Source organism: Myotis brandtii, unplaced genomic scaffold (genome assembly GCF_000412655.1).
Source record: "Myotis brandtii unplaced genomic scaffold, ASM41265v1 scaffold131, whole genome shotgun sequence".
Classification (NCBI taxonomy): domain Eukaryota; kingdom Metazoa; phylum Chordata; class Mammalia; order Chiroptera; family Vespertilionidae; genus Myotis; species Myotis brandtii.
Genome location: NW_005354632.1, coordinates 2,714,588 through 2,720,906, shown reverse-complemented (window position 1 = coordinate 2,720,906; position 6,319 = coordinate 2,714,588).

Genomic DNA, 6,319 nt, shown 5'->3' with positions numbered 1-6,319 from the left:
GTTTTGGCAGGAGAATCAAGAAACTAAACTCCCAGGTCCCCAACCTGTCCTCCGTGGTGGACCTCCCCTTTTGGTAGCCTGGCTGCAGTTTTGTGCTGGGACAGCTGGCTGGTGTCTGAGGGTTCCCTATGCTCAGCCAGAATTGAATTTGAGTTTCCTTGGGCCCTGCACACACCGCACGGTGATTAAAAGTCAGTGGGTCAGAGCACTGCCTTTGAAACCGCTGGGCTCCACTCCTTCTGGACCTCTTACCAGTTGTGGGGCACTTAGGCCAGCTCCGTAGGAGCTTTGTGCCTCAGTCTCCTCATCTGTAAAGTGGAAACACTCATGTCCACCTTACATGGTTGTTGAGAGGATTAGATGCGCTAATGCCTGCAGAGTAAGTGCTAAGCACAGTGCCCAGTTCAGCACTAGGTGACTTTTGGCTGCTACTGGCTGTTGTTATGGGCACTTGGAATAGAGCCTTGCACCTTCCTCCCCTGCTGTCCCCTGCCCCCCCTCCCCTCCCCAGCACATCTCAAGACAGGAATGTCAGCAGTTTTCCCAAAGTCACTTTAGGAGTGGCCCTGGAGATTTTGTTCCCAGCTGGGCTTTATTTAGAACCAAGATACAATCTCCTGAAACTATGATTAAGTGAAAAGTGCCTTCAGTTCAGCTCTGAGTCAGGGACAGGGATTCTGACCAGCTGCCACTCACTGACCATGTGCTCTTGGCTGCTGGGTCTTGGTGTCCTCTGCTAAGAGCGTTTGCACTCTCATCAGATGCTTGAGGAGGCCCTTCCAGCTCTGAGGTGCCGTGGCTTTTCCAGGCAGGGAGCTGTCCTCACCCCCCCCCCCCAAACACTGGCGTGGGGTTTTACAGGGACCTGAAGGAAAGGAGTGAAGCTAAGAAGCAAAGTCAGGAAATCTTTCAGTTTAATTGTGAAGCGTTGAGCCTCCCCAAATGTGTATTGTGTGAACTGACTTCAATGAGCATTGTCCCTGATTGAGGGTCCACCTTGGCCCACAGATTCCACCATTACAGTGTAGTCCTAGTGATTGTGTAAGAATTCTTGCAGAAGGTTGTAGCAAACGGAATTGCTTTTCAGAATACTCTTTCCGTACTTCCCATGTTGGCTTCATGCCGAGAGAGATGGTGGCATTGGAAAACTGGAACCGGAACACGAGATCAAATCCTGGCTATTCTGCGCACAGAACAATTACTCAGTCTCTCCAGTGGTTCTCAACCTGTGGGTCGTGACCCCTTTGGGGGTCGAACAACCCTTACACAGGGGTTGCCTAAGACCATCGAAAAACACATATATAATTGCATATTGTTTTTGTGATTAATCACTATGCTTTAATTATGTTCAATTTGTAACAATGAAAATACATCCTGCATATCAGATATTTACGATTCATAACAGTAGCAAAATTACAGTTATGAAGTAGCAATGAAAATAATTTTATGGTTGGGGGTCACCACAACATGAGGAACTGTATTAAAGGGTCGTGGCATTAGGAAGGTTGAGAACCACTGCTCTAGACTCTGTCTCCTCTGCAAGACCGCAGTGATGCTAATGCTCACGTCCAGATCTCATGGGAAGACTGCTGTGAGCATCAGCGGAGTTGTTTCTACTGGAGGAGCGAACACTTCCGTTTCAGTAAACCTAACTTATTTGGGAGTATGGGCAAAGGAAACGGCAGCCTCACTTGTCTGGGCCCTCTGGCCAGTCAGCGGACTGCACTTCATGCATAAGGAACGGCTGTAGCTTCTTAGTAGATCCAACCAGAACTCTCCTTTTCCCGAGGCTCCTCAGGGTTCCCATAAAGGGAGCCCCTTGTCTGAATTGTCATTGGTCTGAAGAGGGGCCAGCAGCCGCTTGCAGGCAAAGACTTGTCACCTCTGGTCACTCCCTGGGTACCGCACACAGCTGCCGCCCCCCAGCAGCGTGAACGAGGATGCTGGGTGGGCAGTGAGAGCTTCGGTATTTTATGGACCTTGTTTTCCAGTTACACATAACAATCCACTAAGCCTCGGAGGAGGAAGCTAAATTGCCGGCCTGGCAAAGGGTTGCACAAAAAAACCTAAAGTAAGAGGGTGTATAAAAAACCCTCCTTGCTCAGTTTGGGAGCTTGGGAGCTTGGCTTATTCTTCTTGATGCGCTGCTACCATCTGGCTTGGATTTTCTTCAGGCAAAAATAACTCCATGCTGATTTGAACCTTTGGCGTATCTTTGATGCCGTTGTAGAACCATTCCAGCTACTTATAAATAAATGGCGCATGAAAATGTGTGTTCATGCTCAGCGTAGGGCAGCCAGTTCCAGAACTGTAAGCAGAATCTGCAAACTCTCCCCCAAAGGAGGCCTTATCCACAGAAAACCCCTTTTCCCCAAGCTGGCCAGGGCGGCTGAACTTTGGGGTAAAGAGCAGATGGATTGGGGTCTGAGCGGCAGGGCAAGCGAGGGTTTTCTTGGCATGTTTGCTCTTCAGGTCTAGATTTTCAGTTTGTGAGAAGGTGCCATTCTCACTCTGGTCCCTGGACGTGGAGGAAATCCTGCCCCCAAGAAGCTGAGACATTTCAGCTCTTACTGTCTGATCAGCGAGCATCAGGGGAGTTGGTGAAAGGACTGCTGGGGTCCTCTTAGGGCTCCTCTGCCAATTTCTTGCCGTTTAGTTCTTTGAACATCTTTTCCTCTTTGTTTCCACCTGCCAGGCAAATTGTAAAATATCCCTACACCTTCGTTTGAGCTAGAACTGGCCTCAAGGTGGCGCCTCAGCACAGAGAATGGCAGTGGCCGGCGTCACCGGGCCACCATGTCTTGGGGATCTCATTATATAAGGGAATTCACGGGATTCGGGCTTCTCAGTAGGGGGAAGACTGGCCTTTGTCACTTCAGTGGGACAATGGGAAGAGGTCAGGGGTCGGTGCGGGGCTGCACAAGCACTTAGTTCCAAGCAACTTAACACAGGCTCAGGCTCCTGCCACCACCGAGCCCAGAGCAGCGTGGCCAGGGCAGCGAGGTGTGGGCCTGGCCTGCTGGGAGGGTGAGCCCAGAGCTTCGGGCTTTGTCCTGCCCAGGAGGCCTCGCCCAGGCTCACGGCCGGCCGGACTGGGCACTCAGGTTGGCCCTCTGGCTGCACAGGTCTCCAGACCTGGAGGACAGCTCCTGGCTGTAAATCCCTCCCCTCCTCCCTACACACCCCATTCTCACCCTCCGCTGTTTACAAAGCACTTTCCCAGTGTGATCTCATTTGCTGCTCATCAACCCCCAGGGGAAGGAAGGGCAGGGTGGGAGGAGGGACAGGGCGGGCTGCCCTCCCTGGCTTGCTCCTAGGGCACTGCATCCTAAAACCCACTCTCCCCATCTGTCTGTCTTTACCGGCAAACAGCCAGTTCCTTGGGGGCAGCTCTTGAATTCAAATTAGTGTTTTCAGGGCTTCTGTACTTGGCACGTGGCCAGGAAGGGTGCTCACAATTGTTTGGTGAATGAGTAAATATTTACTGATGCAAAAACAATGAAGGGACAGAAGGGTCAGTCTAAGAGTTGGGCTTCAGGCTTCTAGGACCAGCAGCAGTGCTGCAATAGGTACTAATTACATCATGTGGTTTCCCGTCAAAGGCACAGCTTGCTAGTGACGGAGGGACCTGTGCAGATGCATCTCCACATCTGGCACTCGGGCCTTGAAAACTGTCGGTCAGGCTCTGGGGCTCCGGTCTGCTGTGTCAGGGGCACTAGAGAGGTGTGTCTGGAGGAGTGGCTGGCCTGGAAGGGGGGAGGGAGGGGAGGTTGGCACTCTGAACTTCCCATTTATAACCTTTCTATTTTATCTGATAGAAGTCTGGGGGTAAAAAAAGAAAAACAAAAAACTCCATCCAGGTATTACTCAACTCACCCCACTCCAATCCATGATCTGTATATATTGGTTTGTTGTATGTATTTCAGGTAGCTTAGGACTCTGCTGGGAGATTACATAGGTTCAAATCCCACCTCCACCACTTTTAGCTGCTGGCCTTGGGCAAGTCATTTTACTTCTCTTTTTTAAATATTTATTTGAGAGAGAGAGAGAGAGAGAGAGAGAGAGAGAGAGAGATTTGTTGTTCCACTTATTTATGCATTTACTAGTTGCGTCTTGTATGTGCCCTGACCAGGGATGGAGCCCACCACCTTGGCATATCAGGATGATGCTCTCACCAACTGAGCTACCTGGCCAGGTCTCATTTAACCTCTTTGTGCCTCTGTTTCTCATCTTTTGAGTGATGATAATAAAAGCATTTAACTCATAGTGTTATTGTGGGGACTTAGGGAGTTAATGTATATAAAACTAAACAGTCCTTGGCGATCAGCGGAGGCTAGGAAGTGTTCTGCTGCACCCTCTTTATAGTGTCCTGGATGGAGAACTGGTTTATGTTCACCCTATGGGGGCTTTTCATTATTTTGCAGAATTCCCTGGAATCCCTGCATTTTAGCTGCCTGGCTCTCCATTTTCTCCAAACTCAGTTTCAGCTCTTTTAAGACCCAAGGAAGAGAGGAAGCAACCGGAAATACAGTTTTCTGCTGGTCAGAAATACAGTTTTCTGTCTATTATCTTTGTTTAATAGACAACCTTCCCCCGTGGCTCCAGAGTTCAAGGGCTTTCTTCTCCACAGTAGGACTCACCACATAGCACATCGTAGGTGTTTAATAAGTGCTTATGGCAGGCAGGAAGATACTGTACAGAGGATAACATTAGCACAGAGCAGTGTATGCGGACAAGGTCCCTATGGAATACGCACTTGTCCCCTAAGACCTACTGACTAAGCATGAAAATCACCAAGGAAATGTGATCAGCGTGGAGGGGACGGAGGGGGAGGAGAGGGAAGAAACTGGAGCAGCCTGTTATCTGACTGAAGGTATCAGTCTGTCCACCGCCCATGGTTCCATTGCACATGGTTCCATTGGCTCAGGCCAAGTTGAAAACCCTGCCGCTGCTGGGGACATCGTGGGCATCTCCAATTGCTGTCTGCCCGGAGATGCATCTTTCTGGGGGTAGTTTGCCATTTACTTGGTAGCCTCAGATGCTCTTCTCTATGGCCGAGTCAGCTCACCAGATACCTCTGTGGGTTTGGGTCAGAGAAAAATGGGAAGTGGGTAATGCTCTAGAACAATTCTTGGTAGAAGCTTTGCTGACCTTGGCAGTCTTATTCCAGTTCTTATGCCAAAGTAGACTTCTACTAGATCCTTCCCCACAACCCAGATTCTCCCCCCTGAAAGGCCTGAGGTAGATAGGATGTAACTAGAGACTACTCTAGTTTAAGGTTCCATAAGGGAGCTGAAATTGAAACCCAACAGAGCTTTTCTAGTAAACACATTAGCTATTTAATCAACTAGGTCATTGATGGTAAGTAGGACTGTCTCACCTGGCACGCCAGCTCTGATTGATGGATAATAGCTGCCCGGGGAATTGTGTTGAGAAGGATCCCGAGTCTACAGGATCACATCTGGGGCGAGCAGGGTCTGTCACAGGTGCAGGGAAGGGAAATAGCCCCGGGAGGGGTAGGCATTTTCCTGCTTGAGTTGCTAATGAGAAGAGGAAGCTGTTTATTCGAAAGTTGAGGAAAGAGATGGTGGAATGCTTAACTATGCTCATTTAAGCAAACCAAGATGGTCCATGAGTCTCCTCTTGGGGGAATGTACCAGCTCAGGAAGGAAGGTGAAGAGGAGAAAGGGTGGGGACAGAGTTCTGTTCTGGTTCCACGTCTCTGTAGAACCTGACAGTTGTCCAGTCAGATGGAGAGAGAGCTGGCGCCAGAACCTCAGATGGTGGTTCTGAGTTGGAGCTCAAGACCTGGCCAGATCCCCAAACAGAGAGTCAAGCCATTGGCAAGTAGACAGAAGAGCATAGAAAGTGTTTCCCAAACCGAGTCCCATGAATGAAGGGGGAGGGGGGTTGTGGTATTCAAGTTTGGGAAACCCCCTGTCAAAAAAATTCAAGAAGCTAACGGTAGCCCAAGGTGGCTCTTTGCCAGCAGGGTTATAGGAGAGAGACAACTTGGCTAGGCTGAGGCTGTGGGATTCATGTCGGTCCATGTCGGGTCCACGGCTGAAGGCTCACAGCCTCCTCCTGCCGGCCGCAGGGCGCCTGTGCCCAGCGGTGAACCCTGTCCCAGACAACTTGGCTAGGCTGAGGCTGTGGGATTCATGTCACAGCCTCCTCCTGCCGGCCGCAGGGCGCCTGTGTCCAGTGGTGAACCCTGTCCTTTGCCTGCGGGCTTGTCTAAGTGTTATTAAGGTTTCCCACAGGTTCCCCTATGATTTCTGGGAAGCCGACCTCCCCCTGATCTTCAGAGCTGGTCTTG